Raw genomic sequence first — 8622 nt, 5'->3', positions numbered from 1 at the left:
ATGTGTATGGACACCACATCAGGGACAAGTCACACCCTGTAATATGTATTACATTTGGACTTTAGGGTAGAGTGGAGGAGCAAACGGTTTAATTTATATTAAAAAAGAAAAAAAATTGAAAAGTAGAAATATTACTTAGTTTGAGTTTGTCTAATGCTGAAGTTCATGTTTTTTGGCTTTACTGAGCTTCCATCATCTCCAAGAATCCTTCATTTATAACTCCCAGCTCGGGACTGTGACAGCTAAATGAGATAATATGTTTCAAATATAGTAAGCACACATAGGTATTTACCATTGTTTCTATCCTTGTGCCTCCCTCACATAACCGCAAAAGTAGAGACAGGGTATAATCTGGTCAGTACAGTCAGTGTATTCCAACGAATGATGTAGTCTGCTTGAATCCTTAGATTGACTGTACAAATTGGATGAATGCACATCTCCTAAGCATTATGGGAAGTTAGACCCAATGTGAGGCACAGGGCAGTAGAGAATCAGAATTAAGGAGAATTAATTCTCCAGCAAAAAAAAAAAAAAAAAAAAAAAAAAAAACCGGCTGAAGAAGTCACTATAGTATCACTACACTGAACTCTTTCTTTTGGAATTTCTTTTTCATATGCTTATTGACAAAAAGCTGCCAGGCATGACGCTTATGTTTCAGAAATGGTGCAGGATCACTCTTAATGTGAAGGTTATTCTGTGTAACCAAGGGTTAGCACGTTATGTCATTAACCTAAACACTGGAACAAACAGCATTTGTTATGTTTTGCCATGGAGACAAGGAGTGACTCTTAAATTCTGAAGGAGTTACAGGAGAATAAAAATAGAAAAGAAGTTTCCAGTTCTGCCATTTCTTGCCTTGATGGAATTGTAGCCACGTGTCCGTCTAGAAGATCTTACATCTGGTTTTGCCCATTCCATCATTCCTCTTTTTCTTAAAAACTGTGTTACTAATTTACTCCACGCTAAATTAGCTTCAGCTTGTTTCTTTTCATCCACAAAAGAAAGACTACATCAATATCAACACTGGACTATTAATTAATGGGGAAAAGCCAAGTGTTCAACTGTGTTTAGGCATTAACGTGTGTTTTAGGGAGACTTGGATCAAGATATCAGAAAGCAATACAGAACAGGGAAGTTCAGTGCATCTGACAAGAGAACGCAAGGAAAAGAAAAAATTAAAAGTTGTGTTCCAGCATTGTTCCTGTGATTACTGCCAAACTATCACAGATTTCAGCAGTTTATGAAAACAGTATTTTGTGTTTTCAAATATGCTCCTAAATTTCTCACAGGATGTATCAGATGGGATGCATTCTTGTCATTTTTGGAGAATGTGGGGATAACAGGCATGCCAGAGACCAAGAACAGCATGTGGGAATAACACTTTACACGCTATTTTTATGCCACTTCCTTTTTTTATTTTTTATTTTTCAGAGTATAAAGTGTTGTGAAACATTAACAGGGGCAATGCAATGTTAAAAGGTTCTGAACTATAATCTCTCTCTTTTATTGCTGAGATGGTCTCTTACATTTTTAACATATGCCATTGTTAATGCCAGGCCATCATCATTACTATAAATCAAACAGAGATCAATCATCACATAATAGCACAGCAAAGAGCATACACAAAAATGATGAAGTGCTGGCAGGTGATCTGTATATAAAAGCTAAATTAAAACTTCAGGTTAGGTTAGATGCTGGTAGTCAATTCTGGCTTGCTAGGAACTCTCCATAGAATGTTGGTTTGTGCATTGTTGCTCCAGCTTACAAAATTTTACATAGCAAACTGTGTTCTGTGTCTTAAAATATAGTTCCCTTCACAATTTGGCCTAAACTTTATTAATAAACTCTGTGGTAGCATTTGGTTAATTACTCAACTCAACAGGGACTTACAGTAATACACTGTGTGCCTCACCATCACTGTATCATGGGTACAGCAGAAAGGAAAATCCTTCAAGCAATTTTGGGAGGGAAGAGGAAGTGACGGGGACAGAGGGGTGTGGGGCAAGTGGGGAAGGAGAGGAAGGGGGTGAGGAAAGCAGGAACATTTCTAATGTTCTTTTTTTTTTTTTTTTTTTTTTGAGATAGGGTCTCATCTGTCACCCGGGCTGGAGGGCAGCAGTGTGATCTCTACTCACTGCAACCTCTGCCTCTGTCTCCATCTCCCAGGTTCAAGCAATTCTCATGCCTCAGCCTCCCAAGTAGCTGGAATTACAGGTGTGCATCACCATGCCTGGCTATTTTTTTGTATTTTTAGTAGAGACGGGGTTTTGCCATTGTTGCCCAGGCTAGTCTCAAACTCCTGACCTCAGGTGATCGACCCACCTCGGCCTCCCAAAGTGCTGGGATTACAGGCGTGAGCCACCACACCCGGCCATTAAATCTTCAACTTTTTAAAATACAAATAGTTAAGGGTCAACAGAGTTTTTGAAATGTCAGTGCTCCATATGTGTCTAATATCCAGGAACATGAGATCTGTTCCACTTCTATCTTCCGTTGGGCGTAGCTGAAGGAGTCATAACTTCCTTGCCTTTTGTCATTGGGCATTTCCTTCCTATTTTCTTTTCTTTCTTAGCCTTTGATAGTTGGGGTCCATATATGCGCTTCACTCATCCCTTCTCCAATAACGGGTCCTGTTTTCAAGGGCATGGTCTTAAATTGTAAAATGGAGTTACGGTATATCCAAGAGGATAGGAAAATGAAGGAAATCTCACTCTACAACTTATTACTTATTTAGTTCTTTCTCTTTCTCCTATCTCTAGCACACTACCCCGAGAAGATACAGACCTGTCAGTTTCTCTGATCCTAGAAATGACATACACTGTGAATGAAATAAATTTGAAGACATTCCCAAGGAAAGGGCAGTTTTTCTTCCCAATATGGAATCCAGAACATTGGTTAGAAGTATTCTCACAGAACTGCTGCTTTACAGTACTTGTACTAGTTACATAAAGTATATTCAGCTACATTAGGAGTTAAATAGGCTTTGAAGGGTTAACAAAGAAATCAAATTTTATAGAACAGCATTTCTATGATAAATTATATCCTGAGTTCTAAATCGTCTATGACTTACCTATGAACTTTTACAATGTCATTCAATTACAAATTGAGAACTGTCTGCACACTCTTCATTTATTAACATTATATGAAGTGTATCTCCCTGTATCAGTTAACACAAAAGGGTAAATGTTGGTTCTTGGAAAACAAAATGAGTAAACTATTATTAAAGCAGAATTCATATTCAAGAGGAATTCAAATAGAATGCAATAAGGAAGAAAAACAACGAAAGAAAGGTACGTCTACAGCACCACCAGGGAGACTTTGGAGGAATTAGCTTGTGTTGTGTTTGTTCTTATCCCTGAAGAAGCACTGCTAAGCTATTTGAAGCTGCTTTCTCAGAGGGATTATCTCCTTCAATCTGTTTTAATCACAACTAAATGCTTTCAACTAGTATATACTGAGCTCAAATTAGAGAATCACATCCCCTAGATCTGTGTGATTTGTTTGAAAAAAAAGAAACACATTCACATACAAAGACACATTCTAGAAATTAAATTGTGATCTGTCATTGTTCAAGTTAAACAAAAAACATAAAAAGGTTATACTTTTAAACAACACAAAACAAGATCAATGGATATACAAAATACTATAAATGGAAATGATTTGGGGGTTGGCAGGTGATTTTCAGAAAGAAGCAAATGCATTCTTTAGAAATGGCTACATTTGAAGAAGATCACTACATTTAAAAATAAGTGATTTGATCAACAGAATGGTAAACTGAGCTATAATTCATAAATTTGGTAAGTATTTCTTGCTTATTTTGTGAGAGCTTCTGAGCTTCTAATAATCTTTATTACTGAAATTATTAATCACAAAATTCCCCACATTTACTCACTACTCCTCAAATTTTCCAAGTGTTCTCAAATAATGTGTTAAAGTGAGTAATGTAACGAGAGAATTAGTCATTGACCAACTCCATTTATGACTAGAATGATTCCATTGGTTACATGGTTATTCCAGAAAAGCTATGAGGATGATAAAAAGTTCCAATTTTCATTCAGTGAGTATCTATCAGATCATACTAGGCACTAATTGCTATTTCCCTCAATAAAATGAACAACTGTTTTCTGAAATTAAAACTAAAGAAAAAAATCATTGGTTGCTCCAGGAAAGAATTATATTACTCTAGGATCTTCAATTCCATGGGAAAAACCACGTAACTCAAGGTGAAAGCATGGATCTTGGAACCAGGTTGTTTCCATGATACTATTTATCCTCTGAAACTGTTGTTAGAATTAGATGAGAATGTAATTTAATGCATACAACCAGTATGTGCCTAACAGTAACAGTTCATGTATATGTGAACCAAGTTTTAAACAAAAGATTATATAACAATAAACCAGGTGAGTTTTCTTTCTCAATTATCTCCACCCCCTAATTCCAAGAATTTGATGGCTATTTTATAACATCGATAGATTCACATTTTGCCCAAGATGCAGAGCTATCAAATAATTTTATGCTGACATCAGTTGCCTCCTGACAGCTCTAAGATATGAAATAACAAGCAGTCAATGTCAGTGCTCCTAAATCAAGCCCAGGGCCCCCATGGCACCAGACAGTAGCAGCTTGTTACTGCTAAGGAAATGTCAGTCCAGTCAAAGTGTGGCAGAATTGTCAAATCCCCAGTTGCGTCTGCTCTGGTATAACTAACGTTCTATAAGGTAACATTCATAAAGATATTGTTATGTTGCCAAAACCCTGAAGCAGAACAGCTAAGGTGACTCTCAGAGTTCAGAAAGTTGTTTGACTTCTTCAGTCATTGGAATTTCTCCCTCTAGTAAACAGGTTCATTTTCTTTCCTCTGTAGGCATAACATTCAGGATCAGATAGTATGTTTTTTCCCTGAAAATGTTGTGAGTATTTGGATAGAGTCAGATGTTATGAATGTGATATCTGACTTTTGGTTTGCATTCACCAGAAATACTTATGAATCATTTCTTATTTCTAAAATATTCTTGTTTTTAAAATTACTTATGTCTGCCCCCTTACATCATAATTATACTTTAATTTCCTTCCACTTGGCACTTACTCTGACATCCTGTTATTATCCATCCCTACTTACACATCCTGACCATGGAGAGAGTATCACTCACTTCTAAGGTGGCACACTGGCTGAATCTGAGGTTCTTGTTAGAGGTTTTCTACTTCCATTTAATTTTAAGACTTACAGGAAACACATGCTAGTTTAAAAATTCATTCTTGCTATCCCTGTAAAGTACAGTAGTATTTTGACTTGTGTTTCTACTTTTCCTACAACAAGACAACAGGTCTACTTTTATACTCGATGCTACAAAAAATAATGGAATATGTTGGCAGGTCACAGTCCTATTTTGCCAGTAAGTATCATTACGCACAGATGCAGTTTTTCATTACAGTTGGTAAAGACCTTTAGTAGCACTTAAGGGCTTCAATCTCACAGTGCTGTACAGTCATCAATCGGAGTTCCATCTTTTGAGTCCATGCTAGGAACACACATTCATCAACATACTGCAATACCTGGATCTGATCTTAGGCTGACACTTTAGAGTGAGTCCCCTGTGACTTTTATCATGGAGACTGTGTTAAGATTAGAACTGGGTTATAGTCTGTGATCATTAATCTAAAGTCTCATGGTGGAGTGTCCCAAGCAGCAAATTGGGAGACCCTCTCGCCTTCTTCATACACCAGTGTTAAGAGAAATACTTACATCTGTGTTATAAATCAATCTGAATATACACTCACAGAAACAAACATATGGGTTACATTTTCTTGAAATTACACATGGCTATAAAAATTGACCTTAAAAAAGTTCTTGGAAAACATGTTTGGAATTTGATTGAACAAAATATTTTAAATATCTCAAGCTGTTTGGCAAATCTCAAAAATGCCAAGTGATTTCCAAGCCTACTGAAAATACCCTTTGTCTTATGCATGAGCCTTTCAAAGCTTGAAAATTGTGTGTGTGTGTGTATGGTGTGTTTGTGTGTGTGTGTTTGTGTGTGATGAAGCAATGGGCTTTGTAACCATTTTCAGGAGCCTTATCTTTAATAGACAAGAATAGCATTGCCCAATTATCTAAGAAATTTGTTATCAGTATTGCAAACATTTATCAAATAGTGGTATAGCTCTATACACAAATACAGTCCAAAGGCATGTACTTGGTGTGATTAAATGATGATGAAGTCATTTGACACACATTTTCTCAAATAGCTTATGTTCTACAGAAAAGCTATTTTTCTCGGTTAATTTTGGAAGAAAGAACAGGTCAAAATGCAAATGTGCTATTCTATTAGCATTAGATTACAAACTTGATCTCATCCAATACCTGATATCAGGGTCTTGAGATAACTGTCATAAGATACAATTAAGGCTCAACTCAGGAGAGCAAGTATGAAAAGTCAACAGCAGGTGAGTATTGCCAAAGAAGGGTTAATGTGCTTGGAGCATGAAGGTCATAGTCCTGGGCAGTTGGAAATCCTTGAATGTGTAAAGGTGGGAGTGAACATGGGTGAGAGCCAGTGTGGGAAATATGTTTATGGGCATGGAGGGAGTGGGATAAAACACTATTTGATACAAGCAATTACATACATTTTTCTTTATAACTGTAATATATATGTTATATATAACATATATGTTATACCTATGTTCTTGTTTCATAATAAAGATCTTAGAAACTAAAATATTCAAGAATGAAAATATCTATAAAATACAGCCCATCCAACCAAGTGTGGATATTATCTAAACAAGTTTCCATTTCTTTCCTGACATCCCATTTCCTTACTTACAGTTTGCCTAGGTCTTGGTCATCAATTTGCTACATTTCTTCTGACCTTGTGTCATGTTCCTTTATATTGTGAAATTTTGCCACCAAAAAATGTCTTAAGCATTGTATTAGACAAACACCACTCCCAATTAGGACTGACAACTTCCAACTGATTTCAGAATGCAACTAGAGCTTTTGAGTATGCTTAATTCTCCCATCACCAGACCTCTGTTGAAGCAAATTTTCTCAGTGATACTTCAAATTTGAGCGCCTCTTCATTACAGATCTCTTTCCAGTCATACAATATAGCGTCAAACATAATTCCTTCCAAGGAACACTGTGTTTGGCCAGAAGTCAAAGAAACACAAAAACATCATTTCATTCGGTTATTCTAGACTATCTTGTGTTTTGTGAATGAATCTTTTATTTATAAGATTATTCATAGTCATGTGTGGAGCCTGGGGATGCAAACCTTGTCTTCTCTCATTTGATTATGTATTATGGTATAAAACAGTGCCTGCTTAGGACTTGCTCCAGCAAAGTTATTAACAACAAGTCTCTCTCAGCTCTCTCCATTTAAGTCTTCCATACTTGAAGCCCTGTTATCTCCTGATTGCTCAGAACCACTTCCCATGGTGCTATCTGCATGGAAAATACCCGTGCACTGCGCCCAAACATTTGATCATTTACACTTATCTTCTGTACTTAACTGTCCTTTCGTCTGTCTCAAACAAAGGACCATCTGTTCTTGGTATGTTCCCTTAGTTTGTTATACATATTTCTATTAGCACTCGTCTCTTTGCTCAGTTCTCTGTTCACTTGCCTCTTGCCTGTCTTAGTTGTCTTCGTATTTCCTGCACATTGTCTAAATTATAGCACATTCTTGGCATTGCTTAAATCCTTTGCTAGTGGTTACATGAATGTGAACGAGTAAGTTCAAGTTAAAACTATAACACTTGACCAATCTCTATTGCCCTTTAAATTCTAATACTTAAATTTTAACTATCTAGTGAGTCTAACACCTCTCTCTAAAATTTTTCCAGTATAAAACTTTTCCTTTTTCTTTCTTTCTTTTTGTGAGACAGGGTCTCTGTCTCTGTCACCCAGGCTGGAGTGCAGTGGCATAATCACAGCTCACTGCAACCTCAAACTCATGGGCTCAAGCGATCTTCCTATCTCAGCTGCCTAAGCAGCTGGAACCACAGGTATGCTACCACGCTTGGCTACTTTCTTAATTTTTTTTTTTTTTTTTTTGGAGATGGGGTCTCCCTATGTTGCCCAGGCAGATCTTGAATTCCTGGGTTCAAGTGATCCTCCTGCCTTGGCCACTCAAAGTGCTGGGTTTACAGGTATGAGCCATTGTGCCCAGCCTAATATATTTCTAATATACAGAGAAGTACAGCAAGCAATATGCCCACCACCCAAATTTATGTGATATTTTTTAAATTCCTTCATATTCCTTTGATAAATGATGAAAAAAATCTAGAACCCCTTTATTAACTATCTTGTTAGTCAACTAGAATCCTTTCATTTGGAATTGTGTATTGTATGTATGGGATTACTGAAGAACAAAATGAACAGTAAAGCACCTTGCCTACTTTGCATACCTAAAATTATGAATTTAATAACCAAAAAAAGATTTCTAAACTTTTTAGGAACCTTGATTTTAGTTGCAAGCCACATTCATTAAAATGTGTGATATATAAATTATACATATCAGATAATGTTTTAAAAAGAGATAATAAAAAGAAAGATTTTTAAAAAATTGCTTGTAATCTACAAGTGAAGTACCAGGTTTTGCCACTAGAGGGAAGCTACCTTCA

This window comes from Rhinopithecus bieti, unplaced genomic scaffold (genome assembly GCF_001698545.2).
Source record: "Rhinopithecus bieti isolate Rb0 unplaced genomic scaffold, ASM169854v2 scaffold_27898, whole genome shotgun sequence".
Taxonomy (NCBI): domain Eukaryota; kingdom Metazoa; phylum Chordata; class Mammalia; order Primates; family Cercopithecidae; genus Rhinopithecus; species Rhinopithecus bieti.
Note: the sequence above shows the minus strand (reverse complement) of the source record.